The sequence below is a fragment of the Lactuca sativa genome, chromosome 5 (assembly GCF_002870075.4).
Source record: "Lactuca sativa cultivar Salinas chromosome 5, Lsat_Salinas_v11, whole genome shotgun sequence".
In the NCBI taxonomy this organism is placed as follows: Eukaryota; Viridiplantae; Streptophyta; class Magnoliopsida; order Asterales; family Asteraceae; genus Lactuca; species Lactuca sativa.
In genome coordinates this window covers 74,768,062-74,785,449 of record NC_056627.2, presented here as the reverse complement: position 1 = coordinate 74,785,449, position 17,388 = coordinate 74,768,062, and the positions used below count along the sequence as shown (strand labels likewise).

The following is a 17,388-nucleotide window of genomic DNA, read 5'->3' as shown; positions in this document are numbered from 1 at the left end:
TTACTCGGGAAGTCAAGACATGTGAAGTGTAACACAAGAATAATCGAATCCAATATGGTCTCAAAACTTGTGAATATAAATAAAACACCCTTTATTAAATCACCATATTGATTACACATTATTCATTGTATAATGTTTCGATTTGTCAACTAAATACTTGAATTAAAACAATAGTTATCCCATGTTCCAAGCATGCACACTACGTTTACCTATAGTCCTTACTATGTGAAATAGATCAATTATAAACATTTCCAATGACACTCATTTTACAATTCCAAATCCTTATCATAACTGTAAGAATACCAAGTCCTTGCCACTTACTGTAATCTGTTAGATTCCAAGCTTATATGTAGTGATCCTTTTGTAATGACTATGTACACAAGTCACAATGACTTTTCCAATTACAAAACTTTCCATTGGAGATTATTACAAGACACTTCCATAGATACAAAGTCTCATATTCAAAGCACATTCCTTTGAACATCCTTCTTTCACAAAAGTTTCTAACTTACTCATAGATTCTTGATATCCAATTCCCATTATGGAAACTTTTCCATAATTGCCATATGACTATCCATTCTTAATAGAACCTTATCTATTCAGAATTATATCAATAAGGTTCATTCATTACTATACTCCCAATCGCCCACAAGTGACCAATCCTCAGAGAACGTTGGATTATCCTTAGCAATTGTTTAACAACTTCATTCATATCCGGTTCTAGTCCTTTTTCCCTCTTAATGCCCTAGGCATTTGGAAAATTAGAATAGGAGAATATTATAACACATGCAATCGATCCTATATCTGAAGCATATGGGACATGACTCATAATGTCTTACATAAAGACCTGATACTTTACCAGTCTCTTGCTATAACATTTCCATATATAGAATTTCCTTATGTCAAATCTTTTCAACATAACATTCATATATGTCCTTGACTAAACTTGATTAAAATCTCAATCTAAACTTTTAGAAATGAAATGAAGTATTATTTCCTCTCCCTTAATTATAGCAAAACAACTTTTCAAACTTTGCAACTTTGCGAATTGAAACTTTTGTTTTTCTATAAACAGTATTGGGAACTCGCAACACTCACCATAATAATCATGCTCTCACTAGATAATAATTATTATCTTATTAGCATAATTCTTATGCTCCCACTAGCTTTGACATGTACCCAGAAATGAGCTGGACTTCTACAAATCAATACTTGTTGACTTTCTTACCAAAGTTCAGATTTATGATACGAGATGCTTCGAGAAGCCTTTATCTAAGCTCATACAACTTTTATTAGAAATATCATACGTGTGTCTAAACTATTCAGAAAACTTACATCAATAAGTTCCGAATGTTCAAACTATTTTCCATTTCTCACAATTTGAACTATGAAGAGGGATGCCGTAATCGTAATCGAATTTGAGAATACAAATATCACAATTGCTATCTCCTTAAAACCTACTTAGTGAATGCGTTTCCTCACAATCATTTTCATGAATTAGAGAGAAACCTTATGACACTCAGATTTTATGGTGTATGTGTTCCTATCCATGTGACTGTCATAACCATAATCACAAGACAAGGTTAGTGACAAATCCTAACCCATATGGACTGAACTTGTTCAATCTTAATTTCTTTCCACTTGGCAGTACAAGAGCTTACCATTGTTTCCAAGTTGTTATGTAAACAATTGAGCACTCATAGAACTCACATGTATAGTCAAATTTAACCGGAATGGGTACAGAAACAAGAATATGTCAACACGATAGGTTACAAACCTCAAGTCCCGTGCTAGTGATTAACAATAGGTTTATTCTTGTTTAGTTCTTGAAGATTTTCAAGATAATTAACACTCCCACTGACCTCTTGACATATAAGACTCTCATTGTCAAGAAACATTAGTTGACAAACAAATATTCAAGAGTTAGTGCGGTTTCTTATCAAGACAAAACACTTCACACAATTGGTCTTAGTTGGTCTTTGTCTTATCCAAGACATCACAATTTACCAATTTCAAATGTGAAGGAGTAAGAGAACATCTTTTCTATTCCACATTTGATGAGTGTGTTATAAACCTTCTTAAGATTATGTGACACAAGGCACAATCTTGGAGTATAACTCTAAGACTTGATTTTGGAACGAAGTATGATTCACCTCAATTGATTTAACCATTTCAACAATTCCTGATTCCTCATCTTAGCCATCCAAGTGCACAAAGGCGTCCTTAGAGGATCAATTGTGATATGGTTTTCATGATCATTAAGATGATCATAAAACACGATACTAAAGTACTCTCCTTTCCTTTCAGATTGGAGAAACTTTTATCTTTCTGCCTAATTGACTCTTCTTATTCGTTCTGCTATACATTGGAACTTTTCCAATGGTTCAGAATTACACTTAATCTTGTAAGTATAACCATATTTACTAAACTTTAGTAAATCATGACGAATAGTCTTATCGTTCTTTGTGGTGGAACTGACCAGTGTACAAGCAAGTGTACCCGATCCCCTAGTCCTTTACTTAAATCATATATACATATGAACATGGAATCAGTCTTAATTTCCCAAAGACGAAGGTTCTTATCCATCACACAATACAAGTTGCACGATTCCAAGTTTCTGGACAATTGAACTAGGGTGGTGAGAATCTTTCGTTATTTGGTAAATTATGACACTATGACAAACGAAAGAATCAAATACATATTGCTAAAAATAGAAACATACAAACATCAATTTTCACAAATGCCATTGCAAGGAAATATAAATAAGATATAATCAAAATTTCTCTTTATTTATAAACTGTGGAAAACCTTTCCTTACAATGCAAGTACATATGAAAACTATGTTTCTAAATATTCCTAAACAATCTATCATAACTGCTAACATCAGCTCAAAAATCCGATCATCGAACCATGCAATCGAAATCTATCTCTTTGCGATCAGACTCAACATGGATTTCCTTTAAGATTCCTTTGATCCTACAAAACATCAAAATATAATCTTATCACATCAAGTATTAAGAATCTACCAATAGGAACTTAATAGAGTTAGATAGTTGACTTACCACAGTCAAACTTTTTGACTTTACCATCCTTATGATCCTTCAGGTAGATACGACAACTTCACAACCAATGCCCCTTCTCTTGGCAATAGAAACAAATAGACTCTTTCGGAATGATACATGAGACAATCTCAGACTTAGCCTTTCCCTTTCCCTTGGAAAGAGAAATATTTTCTAGACTTCTAATGTTTCCATTGTCAATGTCCATGGAAGTTTGGGAAGTAGATCTTCCAATCAAATTTGCATTACCAGTGCGCCAAATCATTGCTAATTCAACAACAATTAGCAAATAGGTAAGATCGATAAGGGACACGTCGCGGTCTGTCATATAGTAGTCTTTAACAATTTGACTATACGACTCGGGAAGTGACTGAAGAACCAAGTCAACAACCAACTTCCTTGACAAAACGACTCATAACATTCCCATCCTTTCAATGTGTGACTTCATCTCCAAGACATGTGCACACACATATCTTCCATCTTGGTGTTGGCTTGCTAATAGGGTTTGAGTGACCATGAACTTGTCAAGTCTTTAAACTTGTGGGTTAGGGAGAACTACTGGAGGAGGTGGAGGAAGTGAAGTTCCACTACAACACGAAGAAAAGATTAATCTTTCACCTTGATTGTCTTGTGGTATATCATCTTCATGAGGAAATATTTTTCCATAAGATTCGGGAAGACCATAGTTTTCTAGACATCTATAATGGGAGAAATTCAAGTTAGTTGATTTAAGTTCTTAATATAACACCCAAATGAAATATTAAGGCTAGGATCCAACACAATAATCTACAATTCGGATGAGGGATGCCGTAATCCAATTGTAAAATATTTTAAAGTAGGTAAATGATGATTTACCAATTTTTATTAAGTTTTAAATGAATTGAAATTCCTATATTCTTTTTGAGATTCATTGAACTTTTCAATGGCATATTTAATCTCGATTATGCCTTTCAAATTTGTGACTGAGATGCTGAGGATCACAAACAAGGTGTGAATAACCATGAAAATTAGCTTGGTACACTTATTGTTACAAATCATCCAATCAATGTGCCGATTAACCACACACGCTCCATTGATCCATGATTAACATCAGGCTATCCTTTGCCACACATTGGCAGTCCCAGATTAGTGTGTCGGTTAACCACACACGCTCCACTAACAACTTAACAAGGTGCAAAGTGCAATTTCATGGGTTAGCACCAAATTCACATTTTTCCTAAGTAACTAAGATTGGGAGTTTGTAAGTGTTTAGTTACTTGGTATTTTCATTATACTTTTAATGAGAATTAATGTCCTATCCTACCTGTTTGGCTAACGACCCTCCACCAGTCAAGGAAGCGGTGGGTGAGAGTGGACACCCATTAAACCACCATTTTATGGGTAGTAACCTTATACCCCCTTATAGACCGGCTTCGTGAATGAGGACTACTAACGGTAAGACTGACCTTTTACTTATACATATATAATATATTAAAATTTTAATTTTATATAGTATAAGAGTGTATTTTAAACTTTTAAAATACTAGATGGTTTAATTTATTAATAAATTATACTCTTAATTTAATTAAAATTAAACCATGTCATTATGGAATTATTAATTCTCTTTTAATTATACACTTTAATCAACTTAATAAAGTCCATAAGGTTTAATTGAACTATTTAAAACATTTAGGTTATTAAAAATTCAAAATTAAAACTATTTAATTAATTTTTAAGTTATGAATCTAAGAGATGCATCTTTTGAAACCTTTCAATTAGTAGATGTTTTAGAATTCAATATTACAAATTAAAACCTTTTAACTAAACTTTTCAAATTCAAAAACTTGAGGGCAAGTTTTGAAACTCTTCAAAACCTTTTGGATTCCAACTTGATGACTAGTTTTGTAACCATCCAAGACTCTTGAATTCCATAACTTATGAGTTTAATGTTATTTTAATGGATGAGACTTTTCATGTTCCATAACTTGTGGACAAGTTATGGAAGTCATTAAAAAAATTTAGATCAATTTCAACAAATAGAATTATTATATACTAGGATTGATCTAATTTAACTCAGAAGGCAAGATAATTTGTCGCACCCCAAAACCGGAACGGCGGAAACGTTCGGGGGTGGAGGACGTCATATCAAGTATCACGAGATATGTATATGGTAAGCAAGTAATGAACAACCATGTCATTTAGAAAGAAAGTGTTTACAATGTATGTGTTCACAAAACATAGAAGTCATAAACAAATAACAAAACAAGACTTGAAGCTATAATGCTCCATCTTCTGAAGTCCCAGCACGAGCATCTGTCTAATAGTCTCCTGAGAATACAAGTTATTTGAAAGAGTTGATCAACAATTAAGCTGGTGAGTTCATAAGATTTTAGTGATGTGAGTAAGCTGTAAAGTGTTGTTGAAAATGTATATGTAAAGTGATGTAAGTTGTAAGTTCTGTTTTGAAAAGTTTGCCTGTTCCTCTAGAAGATCCTATATTTCCTACTTTTATGTAAGTTAAGTAAAATGACACTACAAGCCTTTCTATGCGTACTAAGTGGGTACAAGTTATATATACTTGGAGTAAATAAACAATCGATTGTGCGCATCTGCCCTCAACTCACAACCCAACGGGGTACAATAAGTAAGGCGGATAGCACACATTCCATTGGTTGTTAGATCGTTGTCATATATAACCTTGGTGTATTCACTTGTTACTCATGGAGTTATTTGTAATGGTTCCTTTGTATCTAATGGAGAGTTCTTTTAAGAAAACCTATATTTCTTATAGTAAAATATTGACTATGCTGATTACTTTTATAATAGCTTTGTTTATATTGCTATATATAATCTGATATCGGGTAGATAGTTAATTGGGGGAATCTGCCCTAAGCCCACATCCAACGGGAATAGGACGTCGGGGGAAAACACACATTTAGCTATCTATCGGATATTAGTTTTATATATAAACATGGTGTATAAACTAAGGTGTTATAGAGTTTACTCACTTAAAGTCTTTAAAACTGTACTGGCTTAATAAAATGGATTAAGCCCTTAACTGGGAAATCGCTAGTTTTGTATACCAAAAGTACTGACTTTGAAACGTAAGTTTTGTACTTAGAAAAACAGTGCATTGACTCTGTGTCCTATGACCTGATCCATACCTGGTACCCTTATGAGGATTTATTGTATACTAAGCATAAATATATATAGATTCGGGTAGATAATAGATTGGGTGACCTCGGTGTAAGCCCACATCCAACGGGAACAGGATGTACAGCGAAGAGCACACATCCTATTAGCTGTCGGAATCTACTTATCATATATGTATCCTATAGTGTATACATTAAGGAATCATAAAGTTAGCATCATGGTCCTAACTTTTAAAAGTAGCCTTCAACCAAGACTTGACTGTTTTGAAAGTAGCCTTCTACCAAGACTCGACTGTTTTGAAAGTAGCCTTCTACTGTTTTGAAAGTAGTCTTCTACCAAGACTCGACTGTTTTGAAAGTAGCCTTCTACTGTTTTGAAAGTAGTCTTCTACCAAGACTCGACTGTTTTGAAAGTAGTCTTTTACCAAGACTCGACTGTACGACTATTATTAATTAAATCTAATTTACCTTATCGATTATGTGAATAAGACACATGGTAAAGGTATTAATAATATTGTAACTAGAATTTTATATCCTTCTGTAATTGTCGTGATGACAATGTAAGTACTGTAGTATTTGTAATAAGTGACTACTTTAAGTACTATTGTGCCTTATTTGACGGTTAAGGCATACTGTGATGGCTAGATCCTATTCTAGACGCTCCCTTGTCAAGAGATTCGAGGAACTTCATGCGACCCCTGCATGAGTGCAAGTCGTGAACATCCACATTACTATGATCATGTATACCCAATATAACTATCATAAATGTAGAAGTGATTCATTTGTATAGTTAGATCCTGAAAATGTTCCATGCTATAGCACCTTATTATGTTATGTTCTGCTATCGTGTATTGATATCTTATTTATGTAAATGTATTCTATGTAAGCGTATTGTATTTGTATAAAATTGTGAACTGAACTGACTCTTTGTGTGCTTCATTGTACTAGAAGTAATGAATGGCATTCTCCTAAACTATACCTATAATAGTTTACCAATGTTCTAACTATACTGATACTGAAAAGACTCATTTATCTACCAAGTTATGCTTATACTTTAAAACGGAGTTTTGTACAACTATAAAGTAACACAACCTTTAAAAGAGTTTTGAAATGTATTGAAAACTTATAAATGACATAAGTAATATTTTGAAAGATGTTTATAACAAAAATTTACACAATTATCATTGTGTTCAACTTGTATTCCCCCCCCCCTTAAAACAGTTAAAATAGTTTAAAAGATTCATTACAGGGTATGAACTCACCTGATGTGGGTGATTCAAACGAGTATGCACGTACGGATGAGAAGTTCCACGAATGAAGTCTCGAGACACAATAAGTCCTAAATGATATATAAGGACACATATTGACATGAATATAGTGTTTATAAACAACTATATGAAAGATAACACCTTCCGGGACTAGGAAACACCTTGACTAGGTGTTGGAATCACATGTGATTCAACAAAGGGAAGTGAAATGGCACTAAATGGTGTTTATGGTTTTGTAACCAACTCCACTTGAGTTTACGATGGTAAACCCATGAGTTTACGGTCATAAACTCATGGTACTTTGACCATATGGTGGTTTGAAGTCCTAGAAGTCATATTGAAGCATCCTAACTTCAAGTCTTATCCTTAGGAAGTGATTAGGGCAACATATCACCCCTTTATAGGGTTTACGGTTTTTGGACCATATGTCCTTGGGTTTACGGTAGTAAACCCATATGGTTTATGGTCAAATGAAGTTTTCAAGTCCTAAAAACTGCTAGATAAAGGTCTAGGCTAGTTTCTAAGCTTAATGGATGAGTTTGGGGCATCAAAACATGTCTAAGAGGTGTTTACGGTTTTGGGAGCTCCCCAAACCGTAAACACATATAAATGGGGTATTTTTGTGGTTTTCATGTGCTAAACACATCAAAAGAAGGTTCTATGTTTGCTTCTAAGGTTTGGCAAGAGTTTAGGGGCACTTTGGCACACTTTTAGCACCCTTATTAGGGTTTACGGTCCAAGGAGATTCTTGGACCGTAAACACATTATCTTTGTGATATTTGGGTGTTTTCTTGATGATCTTTAGGTTTAAACATGTTAAGGTTTGTTTGTATGCTTGTTTCCAAGGTCTAAAGGGACCAAGGGCACATTTAAGCTCCACTTTTAGTGTTCACGGTCCAAGAAGATCTTCTTGGGCCATGAACATCTTGTCCTTGAGGTATTTTGATGATTTCTTGATGTTTAACACTTGATCTAAACATAATAGGGCTAGAAACACTTACTAGTTGAAGATCTTGAAGAAAAACGGGATGATACTTGTGAGAGAAATAGCTTTAGTCTTTAGAATTGTGAAAAAGTGATTAAAATTTCTAAGTCTCACTTATATAGTCTTTTGGGTTTACGGTCCCAATACCATTTTGGACCGTAAACTCAAAAATATTGAAGTTTTGGGCACTTATTGCTACATAATACACCCTAGGGTATCCACTCTCCTGATATCTTCTGAAGCACTAACTTTAAAACACTCAAACTTATTCCAAAAAGTTCGAAAGTTAGTAGAAATAGTTTTAACTCATATTGAAGTGGATGGTTGAACATAATGGAAAGTTTTGGGTTGTCACATAATTCATATCAACAATTTACAAGTAACTTTGATTATCATATAACCAACAATTATCTTAAAACTTTGACAATTATCTTTTCATTGGATGAGTATAATCACTACCATATCAGAAAAAACAGTTTTGATGATACAAAACAGTTTGTGGTAGTGATCCCAATCCAATATAGACCAAAAAACCGAAAATATGCCATCTTCCAGTGCAACTCGTCGAGCCAGGCTTTGGACTCGTCGAGTTCACCATGAACTTTTCGAGTTCATCAACGGCCTCGGCGAGTTCAGCCTGGCAGAAGGGCATTTTCAGGTTTTTCAACTTTGAACAATTTCGAAATGCAACTATATAACAGAAAACTACCCATGACTCTGATACCACTGTTGGGTTTTGTGTACTTTAACACTCCTATGGTGCACATACAACCCTGAATTACGTTGGGCATAATCTTTAGTTACGCTGGGCGTAACCTGGATAAGGTTGCTGACTCCCCCCCTTTGGATAATATCGAAATTTATAATTAAATTTAATAATTTAATAATTTAATAAAATTAAAAAATTCATATCTTCCTCATATGAACTCCGGTTTAGACGTTTTTTATATCCACGTGTAAGTGAGACTACGCTCTACAACTTTCGTTTAGACTCTGTCGGCTAATTTTGAATTTATTTTTATTATTTATTTTTAGTAGGCGGGGACAAGAAACTCCGTTGTAAATTCATAACTTCTTCATCCGACGTCCGTTTTCGTCTGTCTTTTTACCGTTGCACTACTATCAACAAGATCTTTGATTCTCGTTTAGATTGTTTCGGCTAAAAACCGCTCGATCTCAAATCGAGTATTCGGGGTGCATACCGCTAAGTCGAAACTTAGAAACATCACAACTTCCTCATACGAAGTCAGATTTGGACATTCTTTTTATGCCCACTCACGGTTTAACAAACTCTACGACTCTCGTTTAGATCGCAAGGCTAAATATTGCTCTAACGTAAATTTACTTTTTACATCGCGCTGTGTCGTGCCGGTTCTGTCGCGAAACTTTGACAGGTCATAACTTATTCGTTATAACTCGGATTTCAGTGTTCTTTATATGTACGGAATCCTTGTAACATATACTACAACTTATTTAAGATTATTCCTTAAAAATAATCTTCCATCAAAAAGTCATTTTTGACGCTTATTGTCATTAAATTGATTAGCCCTAATCTACGGGCGTTACAGTTTTCTATAGTTATACATGCAATAAAATTTCCAAAGCATGAAGGCTACAACTAGCATACAATTTTGGTACATGAATCATAAAAGTAGTTAGAATAATACATCTTTATTGTAGCTTGTAGTTTTGGCCTTTCAAGAGTTTAGCACCTCAAGTGTGATGCCTCAAATGGTTCACAAACACAATGAACAAAGGAAGACTTTGAGAGAGAGGCTAGACGCTCCAAAATTGGCTATCTCTCTTCCTAGAACTCTTAGGGCCAATTTTGGCTAAGGGATAACACATATATATTGTAGGATTCAAAGAGTCATGGGTAAACCCTAATCCATACACTTAGGTTATGATCCATATCTCATGTGGGCTAAGTCTTCATGGATACCTACATAAACTTAGACCATCATGGATCAATAGCCCAAACAATATATATCACTGATTTACATAATCAGTCTCCGTTAATTTAATTAGTCTCTTTTGATTACTAAATTAATTCCAAATTAATTATTGATCAATACTAATTAAATATTATGATTTCTCAATTAATATATTATACTTATAATATATTAGTAAATCAAATATCCATCCTATCAGATTGTTCTGGTGAAGGCAACCCAAATGGACCATGTTACTCTCGGGTCAAGTACATACCAATTATAGTTATGGACTTAGACAACTAATCCAACATAACATTCACAAGGTTGGCAGACAGTTGTGGGAGTGTTGTAAGACTACGGGGTAGCCGTGGCATACACAAGGATGATAAGTTGCCAGGGAAGTGATGTAAGTATGTGATGTAGTCATTGCATTCACCAGATTAAGGTAGGCCATGGTTGGAGTGGTTCTTGGGGTTGAACGAAGATCAACACATGCCTAGGTCAAGGCAGACAGTATTGTCGGAGGATTACTCTTTGTTTGGGTTGATGATCTGTGGATCCAAGGCGAAGCTAGGCCTATAACAAAAATCATTTGGGTGAGAACTGTGGGCGAGGCCCGTTCTGTTGTTCAGGCTAGGTGAGACCTATGGGCGAGTCCTGTAGGCTTAGGATAGGGTGGGTGAGACCCGATGGAAATTGGATTAAGAAAGGTACTAGATCACGTTTACTGTGGGATAACTCTATGGTTAGTGGGTTGTATCAGTGTGATGGTTAGGCTGGGTAGCCCTTATCAGCTAGACTCTTAGTCGGAACCTTGTGGTGGGACCAGGCGTGAGATTGTCAGTCTCCATGGTTGATTGGGGAATTTATATCTTAGTTCAGTGGGAGGTCACCATGGAATCAGAAGATTTTGGTAGATGCTAGTGCGAGTCTTTGGATTTCGAAATGTGAGTTATGTTTAGGTTAGCACAAAGGGTTGGAACTCGCGTTGGGAATCGCCTTTTTATTTTATGAAAGATCTTTTCAACAATAAGGTATGGTAAAGGATTCTTCCTGCTAAGGGTATCAATTGGAAAATTTAGGATCTGAAGGATGTCTTTCAGTTCAAATTGCAGAGGGGGAATCTAAAAATGTGTTTCGGAATGGTTCTACCTATGTGGAGGTCTGGTAAAGTATTGGGGGTTTCGAACTTATAACAATAAAGTGTTGGTTTTTCCATATTGAATAAGTTAGTGGATCAATAGTTCATTCTCTATCAGAGTGTATGAGTAATGCTATGATTGGGTTTCGATGGTAGCATTAGAAGGTCGCTATAAGCATGAGTCAACTTTTCGTCGAAGCAGGGTTCGAGAGGAACTTGACAGATCATCTGATTTCCTGGAAGGTAGTAAGGAGTGATTTCAAGTATGGAATCTAATTTAAGCGGAGGAGAGTTGTAACACCCTATTTCGAGTCGTTCCATATTTCTGGGTCGTAACTCGAAGATCAATTATCATAAGGCTTCGGGCCTTAGGGAAGGAGAAGTTTAGACCGTTTTGGATGTGCGTAATGTAGATTATGTGATCCAATGGTTTGGCTTGTACTTTGGATCCCAAGGGTATAATGAGAAAAGTGATGTTTCAGACTTATTTTATGAATTAAGGATTTTAGTTCGATGTGTTTTAAGTTAAAAGTAATTAGATAGGGTTGCAAAGCTACTAAATACCTTTTTGTGGATATAAAGATTCTCGAAATCGAAGTTGAAATGAAAATGTTATGATCGTTTGAAGTTAGGACGGTTATGGGTATATCTGCGTACGATGGGTGTATGTGGAAGAATGTTGGGCATACTAGGGTATCCCTGAGTACGCTGAGCGTACACGATAAGTGCCCAAACCTTATTTTCATGGTTTGAGCCCTATTTAAGCTCCTTAACTTCCCCAAACCCATTCCATTCTCAGCCTCCACCTCTCCAACACCCTCCTTTGAAACCCCAAACCCTAGTTTGAGTCTTATGAGCAAAACTAAGGTGTTTTAAGTGCTTTGGAGTGTTCTTGGTGCATCTTGGAGAAGAAGGAGCTCATTGGAGAAGTTTTGGTTGCATTCGACCTTGTAGATCTAGACTTTGTTCACATTAATATTTCTTCTAGAGGTATAAAGTTTGAAATTTGATGATGCATCTTATAGGTCTAGCTAGTCTTGGGTGTTATGAGCTTTTGGTCACTTTAGTGCATAAAGTTTTGATCTTGAAAGTTTGTGACCTTGTTATGGATAAAATTGAAAACTTCATCCATCTAAACATCATACCGATTCAGATCTAAAGGCTTGAGAGTTGGAATTAATGGATTAAGTTGGATATGATGCACTTTTGCTCCCTTTGAGATTAAAGACTAGATCTTGGTTGTTTAGACCATTCTAATGGATTAAGTTGGAAACTTTATTCATTATGAAGCTATTAAGAGCCATAAGAATGTAATCTTGGTCCTTATTTTTCCTCCATGCATGTTCTAGGATGTATTAATGAGTTAAGAACTTAGGGTTTTTGGTATTGAGCACTTCTTAGCCCTGCAAAATCATAAAGTTGGACACTTTATGACTTAAGATGTTATTTTGAGACTAAAGTAGCCTTTGGTCGAAAAGACTTAATAGAATAAGCTCTTAAAAAGAAGAAGTGAAGATAGTCAATGTACGTTGAGCATACATTAGCGTGCACCATGCATACGCGATGAGAGGCCAGATTGTTGATCTTGAGTACGTATAGCGTACAAGTTGAGTATGCTGGGCGTACTTAACCGAGTCAACTCAGATGAGTTTTGACCTTTTGACTATTTAACTTTCGACTTGACCAGAATTTTGACTAATCTGACCTAAGGGTATTTTCGGTATGTTGAGTTGTTGTGTAAGTTTTGGTCATTATTTATTGTAATGGTGATCGGTTGAGTTGGTATTTGGAGTAGCATGTGGTAGCAGTTATTTCGTCTGACTGTAAGGTGAGTGTCCTCACTGTACCTATATGTTGAAGGCACAAATACCGTCCCACTAGGATCTGTTATGCTAGTTGTGTTTGTGACTTTTGCATGGTATGTTGGGCTGGGCCCATGGATCAGGAAGGGTAGGCCCAATGTATGTTATGAAGGATGCTAGCTGTCTCTGTGACTCTTGCATGGTATGTCGGGCTGGGCCTAATGTGAGGGATAAGCTCAATGGTATGTACAGTATGTGATATTTTGGGGAACTCACTGAGCATTGTGTATACAAGTTTATGGTTATGGTTTCAGGTACTTCCGGTTCAAAAGGGAAGGGCCCAAATTGATCGCAGGGCATCCACCCATGTTTCCATAACTAGATGATTTTTGGATTGTTTTATGATAACTGTTACACATTTACTTTACCTGTTGTAATATCTTCACAAGGGTTGTGGTATTCTCGTGATTGCTTTATAAACTATTCTATTAACTATTTGATTGTAGATGGATTCGTTTTCATCATGGGTCCTTGAGAATCAAGGATTTTCCTTGTGGTCACATTTACCCCATCATAGAAGATCAAAATTTCTTGTTACACATTAAGATCGTGTTGAGGGCAGTGCATTAGCATTCCCTTGTATCTCTCCTAAGCTTCATACAAAGATTCACTATCGTTTTGTTGGAAGTTTTCTATTTTCTTCTTGAGTGTGGCTATTGTCGAAGGAGGGCTGAATTATTCAGTGAATGCACTGTGAAGGTTGGTCTAGGTTGTGATCGTTCCAGGTGTAAGTGACTTTAACCAAAATTTAGCATATCCTATAAATTTGACTGGAAGCATCCTTAGTAGCACTGTTTTTGTGAAATATTTGGAACAATGAAGTGGTTTGAAATTTTCAACACCGCTTCAATGTGTCTAAAGGCATCTTCATGGTCCTTCCCAGAAAATGGAATATCCTTGAGCATTGAGAGGATATGTCCCTTGAGCTCAAAGTTTGTCATGGTAGGAATTTCTGGTGGAACGAGACCCGACTCGTTGTCATTACACATCTGCCCTTTATACTCCTCCATCATCATTGTTGTGATGTCCACCATCTCTTCTACTTCTCTTTAGACCTCTTCTTCGTCTGAGTCATTCTCTGTTTCTGGTTTGTACTCGATTCCTTTCTTGTCGGGAGTCTTCTCAAAGCTTTCAAATTTGTCTGTTTGAAACTTGCTACTCGGATCTTCGACCTTTTTATCTTTCTTTTTGTGGAATGCGGCTTTTGGATCTTCTAGTGGTGGAACTATCAGAAAATTTGATCTCTTGGTCATATATTAATGAAACAAAACAAAACAAAAAGACGTAAAAACAAACTAAAAACTAAAAATTGAGAAACTGAAAAATACAGAACTCATATCGTAACAGAGGCTTAGTCACATCGTGGTTACTGATAAATAGAAAAAACTAATTTAATGCAAAAAATAAGCTTTTTTCACTTTTTACCCCACAAAAGGATTGATTAACCTAAAGCAATTAATTTAAAAACTTAAATAAGCCGTTTCCCGACAACGACAACAAAAACTTGATGTGCAAAATTATACCTACCAGTTTTAAGTTTATAAGCTAACAAAACATAACTACTAATGAACTTATAGACAGTTTACCTAGTCTGTTTATAGCATAGAAAAGTAAGCCGGGTGTCGATTACATGGAACATTATTTAGATAATAAAATCACTACTAAGAATTAATTTAAGAAAAACAATTATGAGTGGGGTTTTTTTTTATCTGATTTTGCAAGTTCATATTAACTTAATTTACTTAATTTATCTAAAAACTAAAACAATCAAATAAATAAAGACGGTTGTAATCAATAGAATAAAGACACTTTTGTTTAGCTTTGAATCACCGTTTTTCATATAGTTAGTTTCAAGAGATGGATTAATTTCAGTTGGTTGCCAATATATAAGTTATTAGAAGTCTTGGTCCGATATCCTAATGTTTTCACCAATTTATGAGCTACTATGTAATGGTCTTACACAAGTGGACACTAAATTGATTATTAAGATTATTGGGCAACGTAGGATACATCTAAGATTAATTATCTATGATCTAGACAAATAACCTAAACACAATTATTATCCAATTATGTTCACTAGCATAGTTAAAGCTACTATCTTTATTACCTATTCTAGGATTCGGTCAACCACTAGCTCTAACAATTTAAGATTCATAAACAACTACGTAAATAAGTTCATGCAATTAAAGTGATCATTCAACTCAAACTTGAAGATGTAAGCAATAAAGATTGAAACCATTAACATGATAGGCTTTAATATATAAAACACAAGCTAAACCAACTTCATAAATCCATGAAAAGTAGAGACTAACACATAATCTTAGGGTTCAACATTACTAATTGAAAATCTAATGATTTAGCTTATAATTGCATAAAAGAAAAATATAATCACATGAAAAACTAAACTAGACATGACTAGAATGATTTAAACCAAATGATAGATGTCAATTCCTTGCAACAATCTTTTGATCTATTAATCTCAAATCTTCTCCTTCCTTCCAAGGGTTCTTAGAAGGTTAATTTTTGCAGGTTTTCAGTCCATAATTAATCTATTTTCTCTAGATTCTCCTCCCTAGGTTTCAATGTTGATATAAGGTCTATGACATTCCCAATTTTCACGGCCAGAAAAGACCGATTTAATTATGCTTATTTAATTCAAGGTATTCTTTTGAAAAGATTATTTATACGGAGTTTGTTCGAAAATTTCATAATGATAACATAAAAATTAATTTTGAAGAATAATGTTTTATTTATATTAAAAACCTCGGGATGTCATCGTCAATATAGAAACATAAGCATAACGAAATATTATAGGCCTTACAATAATTAAACTAGTGGCCTAAAACCCCTTGAATCTCTCAATGGTATGTATCATATAACGCAACCTGTGATACAAGAAACTTAGTGGGTTAGGTTGGGAAACCTGGTGAGTACATAGGGTTTTCAATCCACAATAATATAATTTATCGTTTTTATAAACATATAAGTCACACCAAACAGTTAACCCAATGTCCCATTCCTGTTACTCTCTTCTCTCTCTCTCTCTCCCTCCCTCTCTCTCTCTCTCTCTCTCTCTCTCTCTCTCTCTCTCTTTCTGTCACTCTTACTCAATAGGTTCTATTTCAAGGGTTCTATGCTAAGGATTACTGTAAGAAATGAGTATAAAAATATTGCTTAAGGAATTTCCTAGCATTACATGTCGGTAAGGTAACCATGGGAAAATAAATTACTCAAATGAACCCATAATCCATACTCTCGGTGTGTGTGATTCATTAACACCTACATATTGCAATTCCGCTAGTGTTCCACTAGACTATCTAGAATAGTCTGTGGTCATCATTAATACTCTGCTTTGTGACTGGTCTCGGTTGGGCCTGGTCTCTTGCCATATCTCTGGCATGGTCTCCTACCACTATTCTATCTCTAGTATGGTTTCTTACTATTATTCTATCTCTGGTATGGTTTCTCACCATTATTCTATCTCTGGTAGGGTTTCTCACCATTATCTCTTTTCTTATAGTATCTAATTATTATCTCACTTCTCTTATCTCTTTCTACCCATCCTACCCAATATATTATGAGTATGGAAAAATACATATATAATATTTTAGGAAAAATCGTTATCTCATGTAACACAGATATCAGGAACTCAAATAATAAGAACATATAAGATTCATGCAAATTAAATACTTGATATCTATGTGTAAGCTGAAGGTAAATATGCACTCACTTCTTAAAGTGATTACTTGAAACTTGGACAACGCTTCGATTCTAGCAACTGACTTTTCCTTTGATGTAACCTAGTATCATTATCACTAGGTCTTAGTCTAATATTCTACATGACTGAAAATAGTATAGACCTATCAATCATTCCAATGGATACCGATAGTTCTATTAAATAAGGATCAATCAGGTAGGACAGTTGGGAGGCAGGACCATTTCAGCATATAGCCTTTCAAAAATCTAACAACCAAGCGAACATAACCATTATGGACACCTCTCCCGTAA

The 17,388-nt window shown here is 35.0% G+C and overlaps 1 non-coding gene across 1 annotated transcript; it reads left to right on the top strand.

Annotated features, from left to right (window-relative positions):
* The first annotated feature begins 13,924 nt into the window (after window positions 1-13,924).
* On the top strand, window positions 13,925-14,031 carry LOC111908057 (small nucleolar RNA R71). Its single transcript, XR_002855751.1, has one exon. It is a non-coding gene; the product is annotated as a small nucleolar RNA R71 (small nucleolar RNA).
* Window positions 14,032-17,388: the final 3,357 nt, after the last annotated feature.